This window comes from Rana temporaria, chromosome 11 (genome assembly GCF_905171775.1).
Source record: "Rana temporaria chromosome 11, aRanTem1.1, whole genome shotgun sequence".
NCBI lineage: Eukaryota > Metazoa > Chordata > Amphibia > Anura > Ranidae > Rana > Rana temporaria.
In genome coordinates, this window is record NC_053499.1 from 153169233 (window position 1) to 153194448 (window position 25216).

The 25216-nt window shown below is 46.4% G+C and overlaps 1 pseudogene; it reads left to right on the forward strand.

Moving 5' to 3' along the window:
- Positions 1–24404, forward strand: part of LOC120916842 — a 101155-nt pseudogene extending 76751 nt beyond the window's left edge.
- The last annotated feature ends 812 nt before the right edge of the window (positions 24405–25216 follow it).

Sequence of the window (25216 nt, forward strand, 5' to 3'; positions counted from 1 at the left end):
GGGACACTCTGATGTAAGAGGCTGGTGATGGGACACTCTGATGTAAGAGGCTGGTGATGGGACACTCTGATGTAAGGGGCTGGTGATGGGACACTCTGATGTAAGAGGCTGGTGATGGGACACTCTGATGTAAGGGGCTGGTGATGGGACACTCTGATGTAAGGGGTTTGTGATGGGACACTCTGATGTAAGGGGCTGGTGATGGGACACTCTAATGCAGACCTGGGCAAACTACGGCCCGCGGGCCGTATACGGCCCGGCGGACCTTTTAATCCGCCCCCCCCCCCCGGATCTGTCCAATCGCGAGCAAGGGGGAGTGTCTATGTGACTCCCCCTTGCTCGCGATTGGACAGATCCGTCCAAGGGGGAGTGTCTATGCGCGGCGGGGAAAACAGCTGTTCAAACGAACGCTGTCTGTAATGTTCCCCGCCGCGGTGATAACAGTAGGCAGGGCCGGGCGCTACCATTTAGTGCAGGAGGGGGGCGCAACCAGCCAGCGTGTCACTCACTGTCACAGCGCGGGGCCACGGGCAGCGGCACTTTACACATTGTGTGCCGACTGCCTGGCTGCCGAGTGCGCTCCTGGCTCCCTTTCCTCCTGTCACTTTGTGTGCTCGGCGCCCCCCCCCCCCCCCCTATTCAGTTGGTCGTGCCGGTTCATTTCAGCGGCGTGAATTAACATTAATCGCAGCCACTGTGCCATCAATTGTCGCCACTGTGCCCATCACACGCAGCCACTGTGCTAACACATGCAGCCACTTGTGCCAACACAAGCAGCCACTGTGCCACCATAAATTGTCGCCACTGTGCCCATCAAACGCAGCCACTGTGCCTAACTAAGAAAAACGTTTCAGAACTGGAATTAATGGGTTAAAGAACGCAGCATCATTTTTTTTCACTGTATCAGCAAAGTTCAAACTTTTTTTTAAAAAAAAGTCACTTTGTAGATTTGCACTTTTTTTTCTGCATCCTGAGAGACTGTGACACGTCTCGCGTCAAGTGTCTGATCCCCTGGCATCTCTACATCGGAGGAAAACGCATCTTGTAAACAGCAATGGAAATAGTTCAAGTGTGACATTAAGCCTGAGCTCTTCCGTATCGTATGTTTAATTAAAAAACATTTTTGAGGGGCTTAATGCTCCAAGCCTTAACATTAAATGCAAGCTTAATGTATGGTGTAATCAGGCATGATTCTGCAGGTCACAGAGGGGGGCACAAGTGGCTGTAAGCAGATAAATTCTCCCAGAATATTAATGCAACGCGGAATATTTTAACTGCCCTCTCTGCATACATTAATCCACTGATCCTGACATTATAATCACAACCCTTGGTAGATATTGGATATCTGGATGAACACTTGGCAAGGCTGAGATATGTCAGCTGGGAGTGGGACTGTACTGTGCTTCACCCCTGGGGGGGGGGGGGGGGGATGTTTTCTATTCATCCTCAGAGACTTGCAGTGCTTATCAACACTGGCCAACATTCACAGTTCACTCTGCAGGTACTCTCTAAGTCCCTGGTGCGCAACTTTTAACCCCCTGGTGCCAAGCTTTCTAAATCCCTGGTGCCAAACTTCTATCCCCCTGGTGCGAAAACTTCAAATCCTTGGTGCCTTATACCGATTGATGCTCAACCTTTTACCCACTGGTGGCCAACCTTCTACCGATTGATGCTCAACCTTCTACCCACTGGTGGCCAACCTTATACCGATTGATGCTCAACTTTCTACCCACTGGTGGCCAACCTTATACCGATTGATGCTCAACCTTCTACCCACTGGTGGCCAACCTTATACCGATTGATGCTCAACCTTCTACCCACTGGTGGCCAACCTTCTACCGATTGATGCTCAACCGTCTACCTACTGGTATCCAACCTTCTACACTGTGGTGCCCAATCTTCTACCCATTGGTGCCCAACCTTCTACTCCCTCGTGTCCAACCTTCTAACTCCTGCTGCCCTACCTTCTATCCATTGATGCCCAACCTTATACCCCCTGGTGCTCAACCCTCTACCCTCTGGTGCCCAACCTTCAACCTTTTACAGATTGATGTTCAACCTTCTACCCACTGGTGGCCAACCTTCTACACTGTGGTGCCCAATCTTCTACCCATCGGTGCCCAACCTTCTACTCCCTCATGTCCAACCTTCTAACTCCTGGTGCCCTACCCTCTATCCATTGATGCCCAACCTTATACCCCTTGGTGCTCAACCTTCTACCCCCTGGTGTCCAACCTTCTACACCATGGTGCCCAACCTTATACCCATTAGTGCCTAACCCTCTGCCCCGTGGTGCCCAACCTTCTACTCCTTCATTTCCAACCTTCTACCTCCTGGTGTCCAACCTTCTGTCCATTGATGCCCAACCATATACCCCCTGGTACTCAGTCTTCAACCCCCTAGTGCCCAACTTTCTACACTGTGGTGCCCAACCTTCTACTCATTGGTGCCCAACCTTCTACCTACTGATGCCAAACCTTCTAAACCTGTGGTGACCCAATTGTGTTTTCCCTAGATCCCTTTCTTAAACGGGGGTTTGCAAGGAGCACAAACGTGGAAGCATAGACTTGTGTAGGAGCTTTAATATTAGTAAACTGTAGCAATCTCATGTAGTACATCCCCAGTTTCTGACCATCTCTTCTGCATATCTGCAGTCTGACAGTTTTCTGCAGTACAGTAAAACCTTGGTTTGAGAGCGTTTTGCAAGACAAGCAAACATTTTTAATAAATTTTGACCTGATATACAAGTAGCGTCATGTGAAAACTGAGTATAAAAGAGAAGAGAGGCGCCTCTAAGTGTAGCAATATGGTTACATTTAACCACTTAAGCCCCGGACCTTTAGGCAGCTAAATGGTCAGGCCAGGTTTTGCGATTCGGCACTGCGTCGCTTTAACAGACAAATGCGCGGTCGTGCGACGTGGCTCCCAAACAAAATTGACGTCCTTTTTTCCCCACAAATAGAGCTTTCTTTTGGTGGTATTTGATCACCTCTGCGGTTTTTTTTTTTTTGCGCTATAAACAAAATCAGAGCGACAATTGAAAACTTGCGGCGGTGTAACGTAAAGACGATACGTTACGCTGCCGCAAATGTACCTGAATCTGGCCCGATAACTTTTGCGCAAACCAATTATTGCGATTTTTTTACCAAAAATAGGTAGAAGAATACGTATCGACCTAAACTGATGAAGAAATTTTGTTTTTTTATATATTTTTGGGGATATTTATTATAGCAAAAAGTAAAAAATATTGTTTTTTTTTTCAGAATTGTCGCTCTATTTTTTTGTTTATAGCGCAAAAAATAAAAACTGCAGAGGTGATCAAATATCACTAAAAGAAAGCTCTATTTGTGGGGAAAAAAAGACGCCAATTTTGTTTGGGAGCCACGTCGCACAACCGCGCAATTGTCAGTTAAAGCGACGCAGTGGCGAATCGCAAAAAGTGCTCTGGTCAGGAAGGGGGGTAAGGGCCAGATTCAGGTAGAGCGGGCGCAGCGTAACGTAACCCGTTTACGTTACACCGCCGCAATTTTTCAGTTTTAGTGCCCGATCCACAAAGCACTTACCTGGAAATTTGCGGCGGTGTATCGTAAACACGTCCGGCGCAAGGCGGGCCCAATCGAATGGGGCGAGTACCATTTAAATTAGGCACGCTCCCGCGCCGGACGTACTGCTCATGCTCCCGTCGCAAATTTACCGACGTGCTTTGCGTGAAATTACGACGAGCCAACGTTTTGTGAAAAAAAATTTAAATAATTCAAAAGCAAAGCGGGAAAGACGGGCATACTTTAACATGGTGGAGTAATTTTACACCTTGTTAAAGGTGCCCTATCTTTGCGACGGGAAACTAACACTTGCGACGACGTAACGACGGGAAAAATCTTTGTGGATCGCCGTAACTCCTAATTTGCATACCCGACGCTGGTTTACGACGCAAACTCCCCCCAGCGGCGGCCGCGGTATTGCATCCTACAATTACACCTGTCGGATCTTATGGATATCTATGCGTAACTGGTTCTATGAATCAGCCGCATAGATAGAAACAGGGATACAACGGCGTATCAGGAGAAACGCCATTGTATCTCTTTGGTGAATCTGGCCCTTAATTCTTCCGGTTTGAAGTGGTTAATAAGAAGATGCAGTACACCAGTTCATAAAATGTCTCGTATACCTCATGTCACCTGAACATTATTCCCACTTGTTGAGAGGGAAGGATAGCGTGCCAAAAAAACAAATCTTTCCAAAAGTCTCTTTTGATTTTTTTTTTGCAAGAACAAAATCCACAGAGAGAAAGTCAGAGTTATAAAAAAAAAAAACAACTTCCCTGAAACTTTTTTTTTAGTTATGCAACAGACTCCCTTCTGTCGTGTCAATGTGTGACATTATGTTGTCACCACTTAGCAGGGCTCGTTAATAATACATTACAATATGGCCCAGATTTCACCTATATGTGCCGGGACATAAATATATAAAAACATTTCTTATTCATAACAGAGTCATGAACAAGAGAATGGTAAAAGAGAATAAAGAGAATAGCATAGAAAGTATGCAAAAATATACAAAGTCTCAAAATCTTCATGACATCATATTCCTTTACAAGTTAATTCCTGTCTTTTATATATATAGATCTATATATATATATATATATATATATATATATATATATATATATATACATATATATACATATATTATTGTCAAAAGTATTGGGACACCTGCCTTTACACGCACATGAACTTTAATGGCATCCCAGTCTTAGTTCGGAGGGTTCAGTATTGAGTTGGCCCCGCTCTTTGCAGCTATAACAGCTTCACCTCTTCTGGGAAGGCCGTCCACAAGGTTTAGGAGTGTGTCTATGGGAATGTTTTACCAGAAGCGCATTTGTGAGGTCAGGCACTGACGTTGGATGAGAAGTCCTGTCTCGCAGTCTCTGCTCTAATTCATCCCAAAGGTGTTCTATCGGGTTGAGGTGCAGGCCAGTCAAGTTCCTCCACCCCAAACTCGCTCATCCACACTATATTGCCTAAAGGATTGGGCAAACCCTCCAAATCATTTGGTGGGGTGGGGATAACTTTTTTGTTTCACAAATTAACACTATATAAGTGACAAAGGATTCCCAGAGCACTATGGATTTTCTAAAGAGAAAGATGGATGGATAGATAGATAGATAGATAGATAGATAGATAGATAGATAGATAGATAGATAGATAGATAGATAGATAGATAGATAGATTATTTAAGTACAGATGAATAGACAGATGTATAGATTGATAGTTTTTATTGATATTGTTTATTAGATGGATAGATTAGTTATATGAAGATAGATTGTTTATGTTAATATAGCTCATTGGATGTGTAGACAGATTAGTTATATGAAGATAGACAGAGATAGATACATAGATAGATAGATAGATAGATAGATAGATAGATAGATAGATAGATAGATAGATAGATAGATAGATAGATAGATAGATAGATAAGATATATAGATAAGATAGATAGATAGATAGATAGATAGATAGATAGATAGATAGATAGATAGATAGATAGATAGATAGATAGATAGATAGATAAGATAGATAGATAGATAGATAGATAGATAGATAATGGATGAATAGATAGATAGATAGATAGAATATTTCAGTATAGATGAATAGAAATATGTATAGATAGATATAGCCAGATTTAGAGAGATCGGCATATCTTTTGGCCGGCGTAGCGCATCCCATTTGCGCTACGCCGCAAGGCCAGTATTCACAAAGCACTTTCTCCGTAAGTTACGGCGGCGTAGCGAAAATGGGCCGGCGTAACCCCGCCTAATTCAAAGTAGGCAGGTAGTGGGCGTGCTACATTTAAATTAACCGTGACCCCATGTAGGGCCGTTCGTACGGCGCATGCGCGCGCATGCTCAGAATCACGTCGCGAATACTCCCTACGATACGACGGCTCAATGCGTACGACGTGAACCTAACTTACGCCCAGCCCCATTCACGTACGACTTACGTAAACAAAGTAAAATCCGACGACACGTCCATACCTTTGCATGAGCTGCGCCATCTTTTTGGTGGTTTATCTTTATGCCGGAAAAACGCCTTACGTAAACGGCGTAGCTTACTGCGACGGGCGCACGTACGTTCGTGAATCGGCGTATCTTGCTCATCTACATATTCAACGTGTAAATCAACGTAAACGCCCCTAGCGACCAGCGTAAATATCCACCCAAGATACGACGGCGTAGGGGATTTACGTCGGTCGTATCTTGGCAACAGTGAGGCGTATCTCATTTTAAGAATGAGCGCAAAGATACGACGGCGCACATTCGGACTTACGACGACGTATCTACTGAAAAAAGATACACCGGAGCATCCTAGAAGTTACGCGGCGTATCAATAGATACGCCAGCGTAACTTCTTTCTGAATCTACCCCATAGTTTTGAAGGTAAAGGGTGGTCACGCCAAATATTGATTTGATAAATATTTTATCATAAATGCCTTGTACACACGATCGGTTCGTCTGATGAAAACAAACCAATTGATTTTTTCATCAGATATCCGATGAAGCTGACTTTCATCAGTCTTGCCTACACACCATCGGTTAAAAATCCGATCGTGTCCAAACGCGGTGAGGTAAAACACAATGACGTGCAGCGAAAAATGAAGTTCAATGCTTCCGAGCATGCGTCGACTTGATTCTGAGCATGCGTGGATTTTTGACCAATGGATTTCCCCACAGACGATCGTTTTTTTAACCATACGAAATTTTTAAAACCGATGGGAAAACAAACGGATGGGGCCCACACACGATCGGTTCGCCCGATGAAAACGGTCCATCGCTCTGTTTTTCATCAGACGAACCGATCGTGTGTACAGGGCATTCGTGTATAACTTTTTTGTTTCACAAATAAACACTTTATAAGTGACAAAGGATTCCCAGAGCACTGTGGATTTTCTAAAGAGAAAGAAGGATAGATAGATAGATAGATAGATAGATAGATAGATAGATAGATAGATAGATAGATAGATAGATAGATAGATAGATAGATAGATAGATAGATAGATAGATAGATAGATAGATAGATATGGAAATGTCATATAAGGACTTTGCCTGTTCTGCTGGACATCAGTTTAATGTCTTCCCATCACCAGGAGAGAGATAATAATTGTATCTAGATACATTTATAGGTAGATTCACAACTGACCTAACTCAGAATCTACGCCGACTTATGTTTAAGTGTATATTCAAACAGAGATACGCGCCGTCCTATCTTAGATTGCAATATTTCGGATGGCTGCTAGGTGGCGCTTCCATTGCGGTCGGCGTAGAATATATAAATGAATAGATACGCCGATTCACGAACGTACGCCCGGCCGCCGCAGTACTTTTACGCCGTTTCCGTAAGCCATTATCAGGCCTAAAGATATTCCATCTATTAGATGGAATAGCAATGTTAAAGTATGGCCGCCGTTCCCGCTTCGAGATTCGTAATTTTTACGTCGTTTGCGTAAGTCGTCCGCGAATAGCGATTTACGTCTTTTACGTCCACGTCGAAATCAATAGGCCCATGCGGCGTACTTAGCTGCAATGCACGCTGGGAAATGTAGGCGCCCGGCGCATGCGCAGTGAATGGAAAATGTCAAAAACTTAAGGTCAAGCCTTATTGACATAAAACACGCCCCCCTTACACACATTTGAATTTGGCGCCCTTACGCCGCCCGATTTAGGCTACGCCGCCGTAACATAGCAGGCAAGTACATTGTGAATCATGTACTTGCCTAGCTAACTTACAGCGGCGTAGCCTAAACACGCTAAGCTACGCCGCCGCAAGTTAAAGCCTTTCTCTCTGAATCTACCTATTAGAGATTTTGGTGGCCTCGGCTTGTCTACCAGGACCCGGTGGGGTTCCCCTTTAATTGGTGGAACCTGTTTACTCCTCGGTAAAGTGTTGCTATTTTCGTCTTCCTGGAAAATAAAAAGGAGCAGCTAATGCAATTGATTTCATTTGACTTTGTGTAAGACGAGACACAGGAGCAGGTTTGTAGTTTGGGGGATATAAAGTGACCTCGGTTCAGCAAGGTCCACTAAAATTACATCTCGCGCTGCACTTATGGGATGGCAGAAGCCTTGGGGGGAAGAACATTGTCATTCAAAAGTCAATTCTGCTAAAGCATTAGGAAAGCACATTCACACTAATGGCTGCACGGTCAATCAGTAGGAAAAAAAAAACAACCTGCAGCCGAACATATTCACGCTCCACCGCTCCTGCAATTTGATCAATATTGTTTTTGAATGCGTCTTTGCCGGCTTATCCGGAGCCTCTCCTTTTGGGAATAGAGCTAGCCGGGGTTAAAATGGGTCTGTTATGAACGATTATATAAGTAGCGACTAAGTTTGCCTCGAATAAATTCGCAGTCAGAAAAGCCCCTGGAGCTAAAAGGCAACATAAAAAAGTGCTTTATTCCGTTCAAAGGGGAATTATTTTGAAGTGACATTATAGCCTCTACCTCTTCCGCCCGAGAGGCTCTCGAGTAAATTAAATTGTCACAAAACAACAGCTGCATTAGTATGGCAATCATTTCGGAGGTGGTGTGGCACGGGGAAAGGCTTGGGCTTCTACACACGCAAGCCAAAAATGAATGGCGTTGACGCGTTTTGCTAAAAAAAACGTAACCTCGGGGAACAGATGTTATCTCAGGGCTGAATATTTGCTGAAGCCACAGACAACAACAAAAAAAAAATGAGGAGGCCTTAGCGTGATATCAGTTGGATCCTACAGTAATGGCTGTGTAGCTCCGGGGTTACTTCGAGGTACCGGTGCTGACAAAATTTAAGGGGTGATCGGAGTGTAAGTGACTCTGATTTCAATTTGAAATCTGAAAAGGGTTTCATGTTTCGGCTTGGCTGTGCTGTGTGCCCATTCTGTTGTGGCTGGGGTGTCATACCACCTCGGGGCAACAGGGGGCAGCAGTGGAGTTGAGGTTTGGGTGCCGTTTGCCAGCAGCCAATGAGGAGAGAGGTTCTCTCGCGGGGCATGCTGGGAGGGGGTACTTCTGGAAGAGACTCCATTGAGGCGGGGTCTTCTTCCGGTGTGGCACCCACCTTCAGGGTGCCCACATCTCACGGCCCCTGGCGGAATGGCCTACCAGGCCGGGGTGCGCGTGCCACGCGTTGCTCCTGGTTCCGTGACCATGATGGTTCGGAACGTTTAAGTTGTGGCGGGGCCCCAGTGATCTACTGGGTCCCCAAATTCTGAGAAGATCCCAAGCGTTGTTCCTTTGAAGGGAAGCTGTTCGGTGGGAAGTCCGCCTGAGGAGAGCCAAGAGAGGCAAGCAGGGATGGACTGGCCATTGGGACTACAGGGAGTTTCCCGGTGGGCCGATGGCTCAGTGGGCCGGCTTCAGTGACAGTGGACCTCCGCCCCCCTCCGCTCCTCTGTCTCTCCCTTCCCGCATCGCTCACCTCCTCTCCCTCCCCGCAGCGCTCACCTGAGGGGAACAGAGAAGCAGTGGGAGGACCAGAGGAGCAAGGGGGACGACAGAGGAGAATGAGGAAGGGGACAGACTCAACAGCTATGGCCTAGGAGTTTCTCACTTCTGCCTATTCTTGTCCCATAAGGGGGGGCACCGAACTGATTCTTTGCCCCAGGTGAAATAATGTCTAGCTTCCCCACTGGTACTGCCTATAAGAGTACCAGTACCAGCTGTTCTACGCTAATAAACTAGAGTGGCTAGTGAAGGGGGAGAGGGGGCTTGGGTGGCCGGGGGGGTGCAGGAGTTGTCCGGCCGCTGTGGGAGAGACCTGTCAAAGTGGGCCAGTCTGGATGACGTCCAGGGCCAAATTTTTGTCCCAGTCCAGCCCTGGAGGCAAGCGATCCAACAGGGCCTCGACAATCCATCGGGGATCAAGGTAACCCAGACACTGAAAGGTTGGATGTTGGTCACCTGCCAGTCGGTACCTAACTGCAAAACTACCTGAGGGAGATACAGGCCCAAAGCATATTAAGGAGAATCGTCTCCGTGATCTACATTACAGGAAGGGTCTGTGGCAGAGACTTTCTTCCCTTAGTATTCCGAGTGATACTCTGGCTGCCAGGTCGGTGTGAGGGGCCTGTCCAGGTACACTATACCCACTCCGGCGGGAGTGGCGACGAAAGCAAAGTGTTGTTGGAAGCAGCACTGTTTCTGTATCGTTATGCCTGAATCTGCTGTTTCTTCTCCTCATACATCTCTACTCTCTACCTCAAGTTTTACTGTTTTACCTTGTTGGGTAAATAAAAGCACAAGATAAAGACACCTGCTGTGTGGACATTCCAATTCTACGGCTCTCATCAACTACCCTAGACGGCGGAGTCACAGAGGTAACAGGCCATCCCATTCAATAACCAGAGGCTCCTTCGGGGGTGAGCGCTACAGCTGGAATCTACATGATGGATTTCAACCATTCAACTCAACAAAACTGTCAGAAACCAAGAATCAGACCGAGACAGAAGTACAGTTAAATCACACTTGTTTAATAATAATAATAATAATAATAATAATAATAATAATAATAATAATAAAAAGATAAACAGAGTAAGCGAGGTCAGAGAGCCAGAGAAGAACGTAGTAGAACAGCAAGCAGGGTCAGGAGCCAGAAGGGACGTCAGCCAAGCAAAGTCTTCAACAGGAACGCAGGAGATAGTCTCTGTGATGTTGACCAAGGTGAAGGCAGAGAGCAAATGAGCTGGATGGCTTAAGCAGGCAGGACTGACGAGCAGGATATCATCAACAGTTGAGTCACTGTGGAGAGAGAGGAGCTGGTAATTAGCGGACAGCTCAGAGAAGGAAGGGCTCCCAGCCCTGACAAACACTCAACTTGGCTCAACAACAATAGGAAATGTTCTGGATGAAATCCAAGCTCTGTAAAAGTAGAAAAGTGCAACATGTATTGTTAGGAGTCTGAGTTTACTTACCTGGGTTAGGTGAGGTATTGGGATTGTAAGGACCTCCTCGTCGTGGCTTTAAGTAGACCTTTTTTTTTCTTAATTTCAGATAGAGAAACAGAAGGTTATAACTCCTGTTTCCTGTCCCATAGACAAAACAGGATGTGAAAAGTAATTCCTCCGAGTCAAGGGAATCTCTGGTTGTCACCAGCGTTGTCACCAAATTTGGGAGGTGTCGGTAGGAGACACTGGCTCCACCAGTTAGATCCTATGGTGCTGGCTGGAAACAACATTTTTGATTTCCACAAAATGTTCAACATAACTTGGTCAACCCCATGTAACAATATCAGTAAACACATTGGGCTAGATTCAGCATTGATTTACGCCGGCGTATCTATAGATACGCCGCGTAAATTCAAATCTGCGCCGGCGTATCTTCTTTCTGTATTTAGAAAGCAAGATACGCCGGAATTAGGCTAAGATCCGACTGGCGTAAGTCTCTTACACTGTCGTATCTTAGGGTGCATACTTACGCTGGCCGCTAGGTGACGCTTCAGTAGTTTTCGGAGTAGAATATGCAAATTACCTAGATAAGCCGATTCAGAAACGTACGTGCGCCCGGTGGAATTTTTTACGTCGTTTGCGTGAGGCTTTTCCGGCGTAACGTCGCTCCTGCTTCTATGAGGCGTACGCAATGTTAAGTATGGACGTCGTTCCCGCGTTGAATTTTGAATTTTTGCGTTGTTTGCGTAAGTCGTCCGTGAATAGGGCTGGACGTAATTTACGTTCACGTCGAAACCAATACGTCCTTGCGGCGTACTTTGGAGCAATGCACACTGGGATATGTACACGGACGGCGCATGCGCCGTTTGTAAAAAACTTCAATCACGTCGGGTCACCAGTCATTAACATAAAACACGCCCCCCTCATACTCATTTGAATTAGGCACGCTTACGCCGGCCCCATTTACGCTACGCCGCCGTAACTTAAGAGGCAAATGCTTTGTGAATACAGCACTTGCCTCTCTGATTTACGGCGGCGTAGGCTTGAATCTTGCTCGTCTTGTTGGAGAACGCTCGCAAAGCGAGTCAGTATTTTTTTTCTTTTTTTAAAACAGCTCGTATTGCGAAACGCTCGTAAGCTTCTTTACTTGCAATCCGAGGTTCCACTTTATTTTCTTTCATTGGGTGGGGGTAGTGAGAGGGGGGGGCCGTAAGTGAAAGTGAAAGTGAAATTGCAGCAGATCTGTTCTTCTGCCTCGCCAGACAGAACTGAGCTGTATGCTGGAGTTGTGTAAGGCTGCATTCACACCTAGGCATTTTTACGCCTGTAGCGCTACGCCGCTGCCGCCAAAGGGCTGAAAACAGATGTCCCTCTATGGAGATGGTTCACATCTCCACGCCGAACGCCGGACGCCTGCCGCGTGAAAAAAGGTCCCGGACCTTTTTTTCAGGCGTCTTCGAGCGTTCGTCTAGGAGATGGGAATCATCTCCATAGAGGGGGTCATCTTGGGGCACATCTAGGCGGACAATACCGGCGTTTTGTCGCGGGAAAATCGCGGTACAAAACGCCGCTATTTTTACCGCGATTTGCGGCGACAAAACGCCGCGATTTCGTCCGCCTAGATGTGAATGCAGCCTAACTCTCAGGAGTGAATGGACAGAAATATAAATCTTTTGGCAGGTAGACCAGCTCTCATGCATGTATTTCATCGGTGTAATTAGCTGTTTGGAGTTTCCTTTTAGATATATGAAACAACGTATAATTCATGTTCATTGACCAAGTAACATTTTAATTCCTTTGCACAGGGAAAACATCATTTGCTATTGTGTGTTGTTCATAATATTTTCTCCTTTCTGTCATCGCTGCCACTTAAAATTGAAGCGTTGTTGATTACGGGCCATATTCACCGTATCAATTACAAATATGTTATTACATTTGCCCGTGGCTACATGCCATGTAAAACCATTTTTTTATATTAATCTGTTCATGAACTAATAACCGTGCTTTTTAGCGGACAAAATTAAGCCCTTTTTTTTTTTCAAAAACAACCATTTAAAAAACATTTGTTATAAAAATATCTTGATTAATGCAATGTGCGCAATCCCTCGGGGCCTAATTGAATATGAATGTTTGAGACATCTAATTACTGAATTCATTTTCCCGGAGTATGTCATACGAAGGACATTTACCATTACAGAGAAATTCCTGTTGACTTGCTTGTTATTTGAGATGCATTTGCTGAAACCCTGTTGATAATGGTATATTCATTTTGAGGGTTCAAATTGCCTTTAAGGATCATTTCACATTCAGTGCCGGTCCCTTAGCTGCCATTGTCCCTACAGGCTAAGCAAAAAACTAAATGGGATTTTAAACCTTACATGAAGAGGTTGGTGCATTGACGTTCCCCTTAGTGTAGCCTCCCGGTTTCTCTTTGGAGCTGGCTTTGAAGACTCCTGGCCAATGCTAGACCGCACTCTTCGGAGAATGGAGAGGGGCTCTAGATATGTAGGCCCAGATTCACAAAGCACTTACGCCGATGTATCTCCAGATACGCCGTCGTAAGTGCAAATGTGCGCCGTCGTATCTATGCGTCGAACCAGAAACCAAGATACGCCTAAAAATAGGCTTCCTCCAAACGACGGCGTATCGTGGGCGCATATTTACGCTGGACGCATGTGGCGCTCCCATTGATTTTCGATTCAAATATGCAAATGAGGGAAATACGTCGATTCACGAACAAACTTGCACCCGGCGCATAATATATACACGGTCCAGCGTAAAGTTATTCCCCATATATGAGGCGCAACCCATGCAAAGGTATGGACCAGGGAACACAAGCCGTCGTATTTTACGTCGTTTACGTTGGACGTGAATATGGCTGGGCGTGGGTTACGTTCACGCCGTAGGCAGTGATTCGACGTATCTTAGGCAGTTGTTTCAACGTGATTCTGAGCATGCGCACTGGGATGCGGCCACGGGACGGCGAATGCGCCATTCATTATATGTATCTGTCTGGCACTCGGCCGATCATTTGCATGGGGTCACGCCTCATTTGCATGTCTCATGCCCACTTCCACCTACGCCGGCTTACGCCTTAGAAACCCAGCGCAGATTTCAGAGCAAGTGCTTTGTGAATTCGGTGCTTGCCTCTCTGTGCTGCGTCGGCGTAGCAGAAAAAAGACACGCTACGGCGGCATAAATATGCGCCGATGTCTGTGAATCCGGGCCGTAAAGTATAGTGTATGACACAGAAAAATAAACCATGGGATTTTAAACCTTACATGAAGAGGTTGGTGCGTTGACGTTCCCCTCAGTGTAGCCTCCCTGTTTCTCTTTGGCGCTGGCTTTGAAGACTCCTAGCCACTGCTAGACCGCACTCTTCGGAGAATGGAGAGAGGGTTACAGATATGTAAAGTATAGTGTATGAAACAGGATAATAAACCATGGGATTTTAAAACTCCATGAAGAGGTTGTTGCGTTGACGTTCCCCTCAGTGTAGCCTCCCGATTTCTCTTTGGCGCTGGCTGTGAAGACTCCTGGCCACTGCTAGACCGCGCTCTTCAGAGAATGGAGAGTGGCTCTAGATATGTAAAGTATAGTGTATGACACAGGAAAATAAACCATGGGCAAAATTACAGCCTCTTGGCTATTACGCAGACCAACTCTGACTACACCGCCTCTATGTCTATTGGCACGCGGCCTCTCAGCCCAGAAAACAACAATGTTTATATGTATGTTGGTCACCAGCAGGGCCGCCATCAGGAATTATGGGGCCCCTTACACAGCTTCAGGCATGGGCCCCCTGCCTGGAGTAGAGAACCATGGGGAGGGGGGGGGGCTGCCGCCTATAATTGAAATTTAAATTGCCGCGATTTGAGAAGCGGGGGGGGGGGGGCTGCCGCCTATAATTGAAATTGAAATTGCCGCGATTTGAGAAGCGGGGGGGGGTCCCTTTACAAAAAAAAGAGGGAATAAAGAATATATATATAAAAAAAAGGGGGGTAGCCATCCGGGGCCCTGGGGACCTCTGGGCCCTTTAATAAAAAGAAAACAAGAAATAAAAAATATATATAAAAAAATATATATGTATTTTTTTTAAAAGGGGGGTTGCCATCCGGGACCTCTGGGTCCTTTAATAAAAAAAAAGAAAAAGAAACCTCTGTGCCCTTTATTTTTTATATATTTTATTTATTTATTAAAGGGCCCAGAGGTCCCCAGGGCCCTAGATGGCAACCCCCCTTTTTTTCTTTTTTTTTTATAAATGTTTATTTTTTATATATTTTTTTTATTTATTAAACATTTATAAAAAAAAAAGAAAAAAAGGGGGGTTGCCATCTAGGGCCCTGGAGACCTCTGGGCCCTTTAATAATAAATATATACAAAAATAATAATATTTTATAATATAATTAATAATAAATATATACAAAAATAAAAAAAATAAACATTTTTTAAACAAAAAACAAAAAAGGGGGGGGGAGTTTGCCACATGGGGCCCTGGGGACCTCTGAGCCCTTAAATAAAAAAATATATATATATAAAAAATAAAAGAATAATATAAAAAAAGGGGGGTTGCCATCCGGGGCTCTGGGGACCTCTGGGCCCTTTAATAATAATAATAATAATAATAATAATAATAATAATAATAATAATATTATATATATATATATATATATATATATATATATATATATATATATATATATATATATAAAAATTAAAAAAAGGGGGGTTGCCATCCAGGGCCCTGGGGGCCTCCGGGCCCCTGGGGACCTCTGGACCTCTCAAAAAAAAAGATGGCCCTTTAATAACAAATATATATATTTTGAAAAATATATTTTTTTTAATAAAAAATAAATAAAAAGAGGGGGGGTTGCCATCTGGGGCCCTGGGGACCTCCGGGCCCCTTACAGGTGTACTGATGGCAGCCCTGGTCACCAGCAAAATGTTGAGTGGTTGCTAACATTTAACTTCACAGGTGGATGCCCTTTTGGAAGTTACATTGGAACTTTTCGGTGTAGACTTGCTTTTCACATTTTTGATTTGCTGTATAAATATTTTGGGCATATGTAACAGTGCAACACATTGTTTATTAGTATTGCTTGGTGTGTACCTTTATGCACTTCATGGCACCCCATTTCCATGGAACTAAATGTTGGCATAAATGGAATAAATGTGGCACAGTAAATAACCAACCTAAACCTAAAACAAGGACTTGTGTAGGATTTTCTGGGTTTCTAGCATTAGCATAAGCTTTGGTTTTACTGTCCTCTTTACAAATACACTTTTCTGACAGAACACGGCCCTTGGTTCACCCCTCATTGTACGCTGGTTTGGAGTTTGAATTAACGGATGCCGGCTCTTTGTTCTCAATATGCAAAGCTTGGAGCTCGGATAATTCAATAATACTTGGGATCTCTTTCAAACAACTAAGTGTTAGATTATGTTCTCTCAGCAGTCTCCTTCAGCATTGCTGAGAGGTCCATTTCTCAATAACGGGATTTCTGATTATTTCCTCTGCTAGTTCCCCTATAATCACACAAGACTTCACTAGATATTTTAACATGAGCATGTTACTGTCAATTCACTGCAGTTTCTGCGGCATAGAAATTTAAGTAAATTTAACCACTTGCCGCCCGCCAATGACATATTGACAGCGGCAAAGTGGTTGTAGAATCCTGACTTTAAGTCATATGACGTCCTCAGGATTCTGAGCCGCTGCGCGCCCCCGGGGGTGCGCATCGCGGCGATCATTGTTGCGGGGTGTCAGTCTGACACCCCGCAACACCGATCCAGGTAAAGAGTCTCTCACGGAGACTCTTTACCACGTGATCAGCCGTGTCCAATCACGGCTGATCACGATGTAAATAGGAAAAGCCGGTAATCGTCTGTCAGACGCGAGTAGAGGAGAGCCGATTGGCTGCTCCTGTGACAGGGGAAGGTTTGTGCTGATCGATTATCAGCACAGCCCCCCCGAGGATGCCCCCTGGACCACCAGGGATGCCCACTGGACCACCAGGGATGGCCATATAGACCACCAGGGATAAAAAATAAATAAATAAAAGGATGCCACCCTAGACCACCAGGGATGAGGAGGACACAAATAATGGATGCCAATCAGTGCCCACAATGGGCATCACTGATTGGCAGGCATTGTTTGGCACTGTTTGGCATCCATTAGTACAACACATACGATAGTGCCCATCTATTCCCATCCGTGCCACCTATCAGTGCCCATCCATGCCGCCTATCAGTGCCCATCCATGCCGCCTATCCGTGCCCATCCGTGTCGCCTATCCGTGCCCATCCGTGTCACCTATCCGTGCCCAGCCGTGCCGCCTATCTGTGCCCATCTGTGCCAGCTATCCATGCCCAACCGTGCCGCCTATCCAAGCCCATCCATGCCGCCTATCGGTGCCGCCCATCAGTGCCGCATATTAGTGCCCATCAATGCCACCTCATCAGTGCCCATCAGTGCCGCCTTATCAGTGCCCGTCAGTGCAGTACCATCAGTGCCCATCAGTGAAGGAGAAAACATACTTATTTACAATGTTTTATAACAGAAACAAAAAAAAACAATTTTTTTCAAAATTTTCGGTCATTTTTTTATTTTTTTTGCAGAAAATAAATATCCCAGAGGTGATCAAATACCACCAAAAGAAAGCTCTATTTCTGGGTAAAAAATTATAAAAATTTTGTTTGGGTACAGTGTAAAATGACCGCGCAATTGTCATTCAAAGTGCAACAGCGCTGAAAGCTAAAAATTGGTCTGGGCGAGAAGGTGTATAAGTGCCCGGTATGGAAGTGGTTAAACCCATTAAAAAAAAAAAAAAATCAATATTATTTAAATCTGCAGCTTTGATTAGATAAATCTCTGGTGATCCTGCCATGAATGTCCCTGTTCAAGCGCTTCCTGTTATAAGATAACAACGCTCTGGTCTTATTCCCTAATTGTGCTCCTGGGTTGTCATCCTGTCACAAGGGCTTTCAATGGCGGCTAGAAGTGGAACACACAGGCATGGTCCATTGTAGTCACCAGGGCCGGGGCCACCACTAGGCAAACTAGGCGGTCACCTAGGGCACACTGCTGCCTAGGGCACACAGCCACTCTCTTCTCTCTGCAGCAAGCAACTATGTCTTAGCATTAGCAGGCAACCGCTGCTCCGTTCGCACATAGTGTCAGAGGCGCGGCGGCGGCAGAGGACTGTGTCTATGTCCCGACTCCCAAATGAATGAAAGCAAGCAAACATTCATTGATGGGCACTGGTAGGCTGCATTGATGGACGTTGGTGAGGTTGCATTTGATGGGTGCTGGTGAGGCTGCATTGATGGGTGCTGGTAGGCTGCATTGATGTGCGCTGGGAGACTGGTCAAGGCATTGGCTCTGCTCTCAGATCTGATGGTACAGGAATAGGGGCTGATCAAAAGTGTCAAGGTGCCGAAATATGGGATTATCTAAAGTCTGAAGGTGCAAAAACTGGGGCTAATCTCAGGTCAAAAGACACATGACTTGGGGCTGATCTAACGTGTGAAGCTTAAAGGGGTTGTAAAGGTTCGTTTTTTATTTTCTAAATAGGTTCCCTTAAGCTTGTGCATTGTTGGTTCACTTACCTTTTCCTTCGATTTTCCTTCCAAATTTGTTTTTTCTTTGTCTGAATTTCTCACTTCCTGTTCCTCCTCAGTAAGCTTGTCCCCATCACCCGAGCCGTTCTGGCTGTGGGTTAGTCAGCGTGCTCGCCCCCTCCCTTGGGACTACATCAGTGTTGCCAACCTACCAGATTGAAATTTACTGGCACGACACTCGAAATTTACTGGCGCAAGATGCAAATTTCAGTATTTAGGCTACAAACAAGTACGCTAGGCAAATGTGATTTAAGGTAAAAAAACATATTTTCGATATAATAAGGGCAAATTATTTAGTCACATCACCCCCTGCCTCCATCCCCCTCTGCCACCAACACCCCCTGCCTTCACCCCCCCTCTGTGGTGCCACAATCTCCCCCTGCCTCCAATCTCCCTCTGCCTCCAATCTCCCCCAGGCCCCCAGCCTCCAATCACTCCCTGCCTCCAATCTCCCCCTGCCTCCATCCCCCTCTGCTGTGCCACCAACACCCCCTGCCTCCAATCACTCCCTGCCTCCATTGCCCCCTGCCTCCATTCCCCTTTGCGGTGCCACCAACCCCCTCTGCAATGCCACCAACACCCCCTGCCTCCAATCACCCCCTGCCTCCAATCTCCACCAGGCCCCCTGCCTCCATCGTCCCCTGCCTCCATCCCCCTCTGCGGTGCCACCAACAACCTCTGTCTCCATCCCCACCCTCTGTGATGCCACCATCCCCCTCTGCGGTGCCACCAACACCACCTGCCTCCAATCACCCCCTGCCACTAACACCCCCTGCCTCCAATCTCCCCCAGGCCCCCTGCCTCAACCCCCCCTCTGCGGTGCCACCAACAACCCCTGCCTCCATCCCCCACCCTCTGCGGTGCCACAAACACCCCCTGCCTCCAATCAGCCACTAACACCCCCTGCCTCCAATCTTCCCCTGCCCTTATTGCCCGCTGCCTCCATCCCCCTCTGCGGTGCTACCGCAGCCACCATCACCCCCTACCTCCAATCACCCCCTGCCTCTAACACCCCCTGCCTCCAATCAGCCCCTGCCTCCTATCTCCATGCGCAGTTCCAAGCCGAACCGACCTCGGCTATTTTTACTGGCACATTTCCGCAACCACGGACATTTACGAACGGGGGAAAAAGTGCCTGTTTTTACGAACTGTCTGTAAAAATACGGACGGTTGGCAACACTGGACTACATCCCTGTGGGGAGACGCTGTGTGATGCTCCCAATTTAACACAAATTTCACCCAAGATTCTGATATTTTTCTAACTGAGTCTTCATCTTGGGAAAAAGTTGCGTGAATCTTAGGTGAAAACATTGAAAAGCAAGCTATCTGTGAATTTATCTATTTGTCTTTGAGTTTTTAAAGCAAGAAGTAAATCTCCCCACCCATAAATAAAAATGACACATTGATTTTTAAAATAATTTTTCTAGGTAGTGACTATAGTACAAAGACTTTGGCTTAGTGTCGTCCAGCTTGGGTTTCCAATACTCCTCGTGAAGGTGTGCATGCTGAGACAAACCAGCGGGGTTCTTTAACAACTCAACTGCTTGACAGCTAAGCTATAGCTCGACCTTCAGTCGGATTTAAAGTCTCTCCGTATGAATCGGACAATCAGACAGGCAAGACTAGAAGCATTTCTAATAAAGGAAAAGGGAAAAGGTAAAAAGAAAAAAAGGGAAAAATAGTCAACTGAATCATTTTTAGATATTTTTTTTTTTTTTAAATCAAAATTTTTGCATAAAGAGAAAAAACAAATTGCCAAGGATTTTCGGCTCATTAAGCATAACTTGTAAAGGCAAATGCACACAAGACGGACCTCTAGCCTCAGGACCACAAAGAGAAAAGAGGCTCTTTGGACTGCTGATTGCCATCACAGTCTTGCCAAAAACACGCCTAGAGGGATTTCTAATAGAAGAACCAAACTGTATTGCATGTTTCAATTAATTATATTGTTGTTGAGTTTTTTTAGCTGGGTGGACATATTAACCCTTTTCTAAATTAAAGTGGATGTAAACCCACTCTCATCCTTTCTAAACTACTGCCATAGTGCTGATCTATAAGGATATAGATGCCCCCTGCATCATGGGCATCCGCTCTATAGGGCAGGGGGAGGCAAAAGACCCCCCCTGGAAAATCAGGAAGGTGTCGAAGAGTCTCGCGGCCGCAGGCTGTCTGAGCAGTCCTGGGCCGGATGTCACACAGGCACAGCGAGCAGAGTGAAGGGGGAGGGAACCTGCTGCCTGTGCCGCGTTGATGGCTGATCTGAAGTACTAAATGGGATGGGGGAGGGGGGGTCCGTCTGTGCTGAAGGGGGGGTTTGTGCTGAATGGGGGGGTCCATCTGTGCTGAAGGGGGGTCTGTGCTTAAAGGGGGTCCATCTGTGCTGAAGGGGGGGGTCTGTGCTGAATGGAGGGGTCTGTGTGGAATGGGGGGGTCTGTGCTGAAGGGGGGTCCATCTGTGCTGAATGGAGGGGTCTGTGCATAATGGGGGGTCCATCTGTACTGAATGGTGAGGTCTGTGCAGAATGGGGGGTCTGTGCTGAAGGGGGGTCTGTACATTTTCAAGGCTATATTTATATGGGCATTGAGTGAAGCTGAATTATCTCAAGAGCTATTTCACACTGCCAGCTGGCCGCGTTATCGGTAAAGCGCCTCTAAAAAGTGGCATTTTACCATTGTTTTAGCTGCGCTATTCGGCCGTTAGTGGGGCACTTTTAAACCCCGCTAGCGCTTGAAGAAAGGGTTAAATGCGACTGTATCGCCGCTGCCGAAGTGCCCCCCCCTCCTGAAAAAATTTCAGCGGATGCCCATGCCCTGCATGTATCCTTACCCGTCAGATGTTTCCCCTCTGTCTGTTATAAGAACTGAAAAACTGCAGATTCTGTGGGTGGATCTGTTGTCTGGAGCTCGGTGGGTGGAGTCGTGATGTCAGTAGACTCCCCGCCCACCTCTACACTCCCCTTACACTGAATTCTGCTATGATCACTAACATCCAGTCAAAATCCAGAAAAGTAACCACATGACTTCAGAAAAGGAGTGGGGGGGGTGGTAATTAAAAAAAAAATGCCTGTCTCCAGGTTAGTGCAGGAGATATGTAAATAACCTGTCACTCACAGCAAGGGGGCGGAACGGATTAAGGTTTTTCTCTGTAAGTCCGTTTTATTTCACTGAACAATAAAAGAGGATTCCTCAGAGCTGGATTAACTCTGTGTGGCAAGACTGGGCATAGATGATAGAAAATCTTATACCGTACATTGTGACATCAAAAAATAAAATAAAAATTGGGTTTACATCCACTTTAACTTCTTCAGCTCCGGAAGGTTTACCCCCCTCCATGACCAGTCCATTTTTTGCAAAATGGCACTGTGTTACTTTAATCGACAATTGCAATTGACAATTGTCATGCGATCATGTACACAAATAGAATTGATGGCCCAGATTCACAAAGCACTTACGCCGAGGTATATCAAGTTACGCCGACGTAAGTGCAAATGTGCGCCGTCGTATCTGTGTGCCGGACCCACAAACTAAGATGCGCCTAAAAACAGGCTTAAACCCGCCGACGTAACTTGCCTACGCCGGGGTAGGGTGGGCACACATTTAGGCTGGGCGCATAGTGCCGCTCCCATTGATTAGCTATTCAAACATGCAAATGAGGAAAATACGGCGATTCACAAACCTGCGTGCGCCCGACGCAGGCTACGAGAGGTGCGCGTAAGTTGTACGTCCGGTGTAAAGTTATGCCCCATAAAGGAGGTGTAACCCAGCAGCAGACATGCTCAGGTCTGCACCAGGGAACACAAGCCGGCGTATGTTACATTGGACGCGTTTCTGGCTGGGCGTAGGTTACGTTCACGGCGTACGCAGTGATCCGGCGTATCTTAGGCAGTTGTTTTCTGACGTGGTTGTGAGCAGGCGCAGAGGGATGCGTCCACGCTACGGCGCATGCGCAGTTCGTTATAAGTACTTGTCTGGCGCTCGGCCCATCATTTACATGGGGTCACGCCTCATTTGCATGGGTCACGCCCACTTCCACCTACGCCGGCCTGCGCCTTTGATACCCACGCCACGCTGGCGCAGCGTTGGGAGCACTGGCTTTCTGAATTCCGTGCTTGCCTCTCTGCGCTGCGTCGGTGTAGCGTATATGGGTTACTCTACGGCGGCGTAATGTGCGCCGTGCTCTATGAATCTGGGCCGATTTTTATCTTTTGCGCTATAAACAAAAAAAGACCATACATTTTGAAAAAAAAAACACTATTTTGTACTTGCTGCTATAAAACACATCCAATAAAATAATGTAAAAAATTGAGCAGTGCATGTATTAGCACATGCAGGGGTGGACTGACCATTGAGTCACTCGGGCATTGCCCGAAGGCCCCATGTCACTAGGGGGCCCCATCAGGGTTGCCAGGCTTAGTAAAACCAGGGACAGTATGTAAAAATCTGTATTTTTTTTTACATCTGTCCCTGATATGTCCGAAACCAACATGCTTCTGATGTGAAAATCCCGAGATTTTAGCTGCCCCGCCTCTGCACTGCCTCCTGGCGTGGTGGCCATCTGTAAGCCCAGGGGCCCCATAGTCTTCCATTGCCCGGGGGCCCCATGAGTTGTCAGTCCGCCCCTGAGCACATGAGCACTGCTGTGCAGTGTCCAGAGTCCAGGCTGTGTGATTGCGCCCATGACAACCTGGGCTAAGGCTAATGGCGGAAAGGAATTACAGTACTTTGTGGACAGCACCAGACTATAGGTATGAATTGCAGCAAAAAAGCTGCTTACCGTATTTATCGCGGTATAACGCGCTCCCGCGTATACCGCGCACCCCTAAAGTTGCCCCGAATCCTGTGGAAAAAAGTTTTTTTTGTACTTACAGTTTTGGTGTCTTGCGCGGCGACCATCGGCGGCCTCGTCGGGTCCGGCGTCCTTCTGCGGCTGCGGGTGTCCTCTTCGTCTGGTCCGGCGTCCTTCTGCAGCTTCGGGTGTCCACTTCGTCGGGTCCGGCGTCCTTCTGCGGCTTCGGGTGTCCTCTTCGTCGGGTCCGGCGTCCTTCTGTGGCGTCCTCCCCGCTCGTTTCCCGCGCCGAGTTTGAATACTGCGCCGACATATACAGAGCGCAGTACACTCGTGTATTGTCGGCAATGCTCGGCAACTCTCGCGCTGACGTCCTGTACGTCCAGGACGTGAGCGCGGAAGGAGCCGAGACTGCCCGACTATACCCGAGTGTACTGTGCTCGGTATATGTCGGCGCAGTATTCAAAACTCGGCGCGGGAAAGGGGGTATAGGCGTATACCGCGCACCCACGATTTTGCCCTGATTTTCAGGGCAAAAAAGTGCGCAGTATACGTCGATAAATACGGTATTTATTTTTAATGTCAATGGGCGATATATTTTTTCGATGCTGGAATTTTGATTTAAATATTAAACAGATGTGGTAAATATGTATCATACAGGTCTACCCATGCTTGTGTTCATCTACCAGACGTTTGCAGACCAGACAGAGGATACGAGGAAGATAAATACTCCACCCTTGGAGAGAGTTGTAATAGTGCGCTGTATCTTCATCTATCAAACGATGATGAGTATCTATGCAACGGTGACCGGAGTCAGTGAAAACACTGATGTGCTTGGCTGGGGTCATGGCAGACAACACAACCTGCAACAGATGAATAACCATCAGGGATCCATTGCTGAACAGATGGAAATTCATCCGGGGATGAAATGGCAGTTGTATGCAGAACGGCCTCTGACTGCCTGTAGCATGGAGGAGCTACAGACGAAAGAGAAGAAATGGTATACAAAATCCAACAATCTACAGCGACTGATCAAATTTAGATTTTCTGCCTGTTGTTCACTAAAAGACAGATTTTGATCGGTAGCTCAAGGTTGCTGTATTCTATAGATTGGCCAGGTGCATGCATATCTAATGAGAATAAGGAGTAAACCTGAATTAATATAGTGAAAATTTCATATCTCATCGGGAACATTTGGAAATGTTAATTTGGCCTGAAAAGTTTACCTTTTGTCATGAGTTCCCACTGTGTGAGGGTGCCTAGGCACCCTACTTTCTTTATATAGGCAACTGGAGCACTTATTATGCATGTCGGTTCTTAGGACTCTGTAACCCTACTCACCATAATTAAGTCCTTAGGTTCCCTTTTCATGATTTTTTTTCTTTTTCTTTTTTTTATATATTGGAAAATAGTTACTGTATATACTTGAGTATAAGCCAAGTTTTTCAGCCCTTTCTTTAGGGCTGAAAATACCCCCCTCGGCTTATACTCGAAGCCCGCGAGCGTCCATTGTTTAAAAGTCGCGACTTCCCCCTGGTCCCTTCCGTGATAGGCGTTTCCCAGCAGACACTGTGTTCAGTGCTCCACCTATCATGGATGTCCTCTCATCCCCGGACTCCCAGCAGACACTGTGTTCAGTGTTCCGCCAATCACGAGCGTCTATTCATCCTCGGACAAGAGAATGTTCGTGATAGGCGGAATACTGAACACAGTGTCTGCTGGGAAATGCCTATCACGGAACGGGACCAGGAGGAGATTGTGACTTTTAAACAATGAATGGACGCCCTCATCCTGTAAAAATTTCAGGTACACTGATTCGGGCACAGGGAGGCTGCAATGGGCACAGTGAGGTGGCAATGGGCACAGTGGCAATGGGCACAGTGAGGTGGCA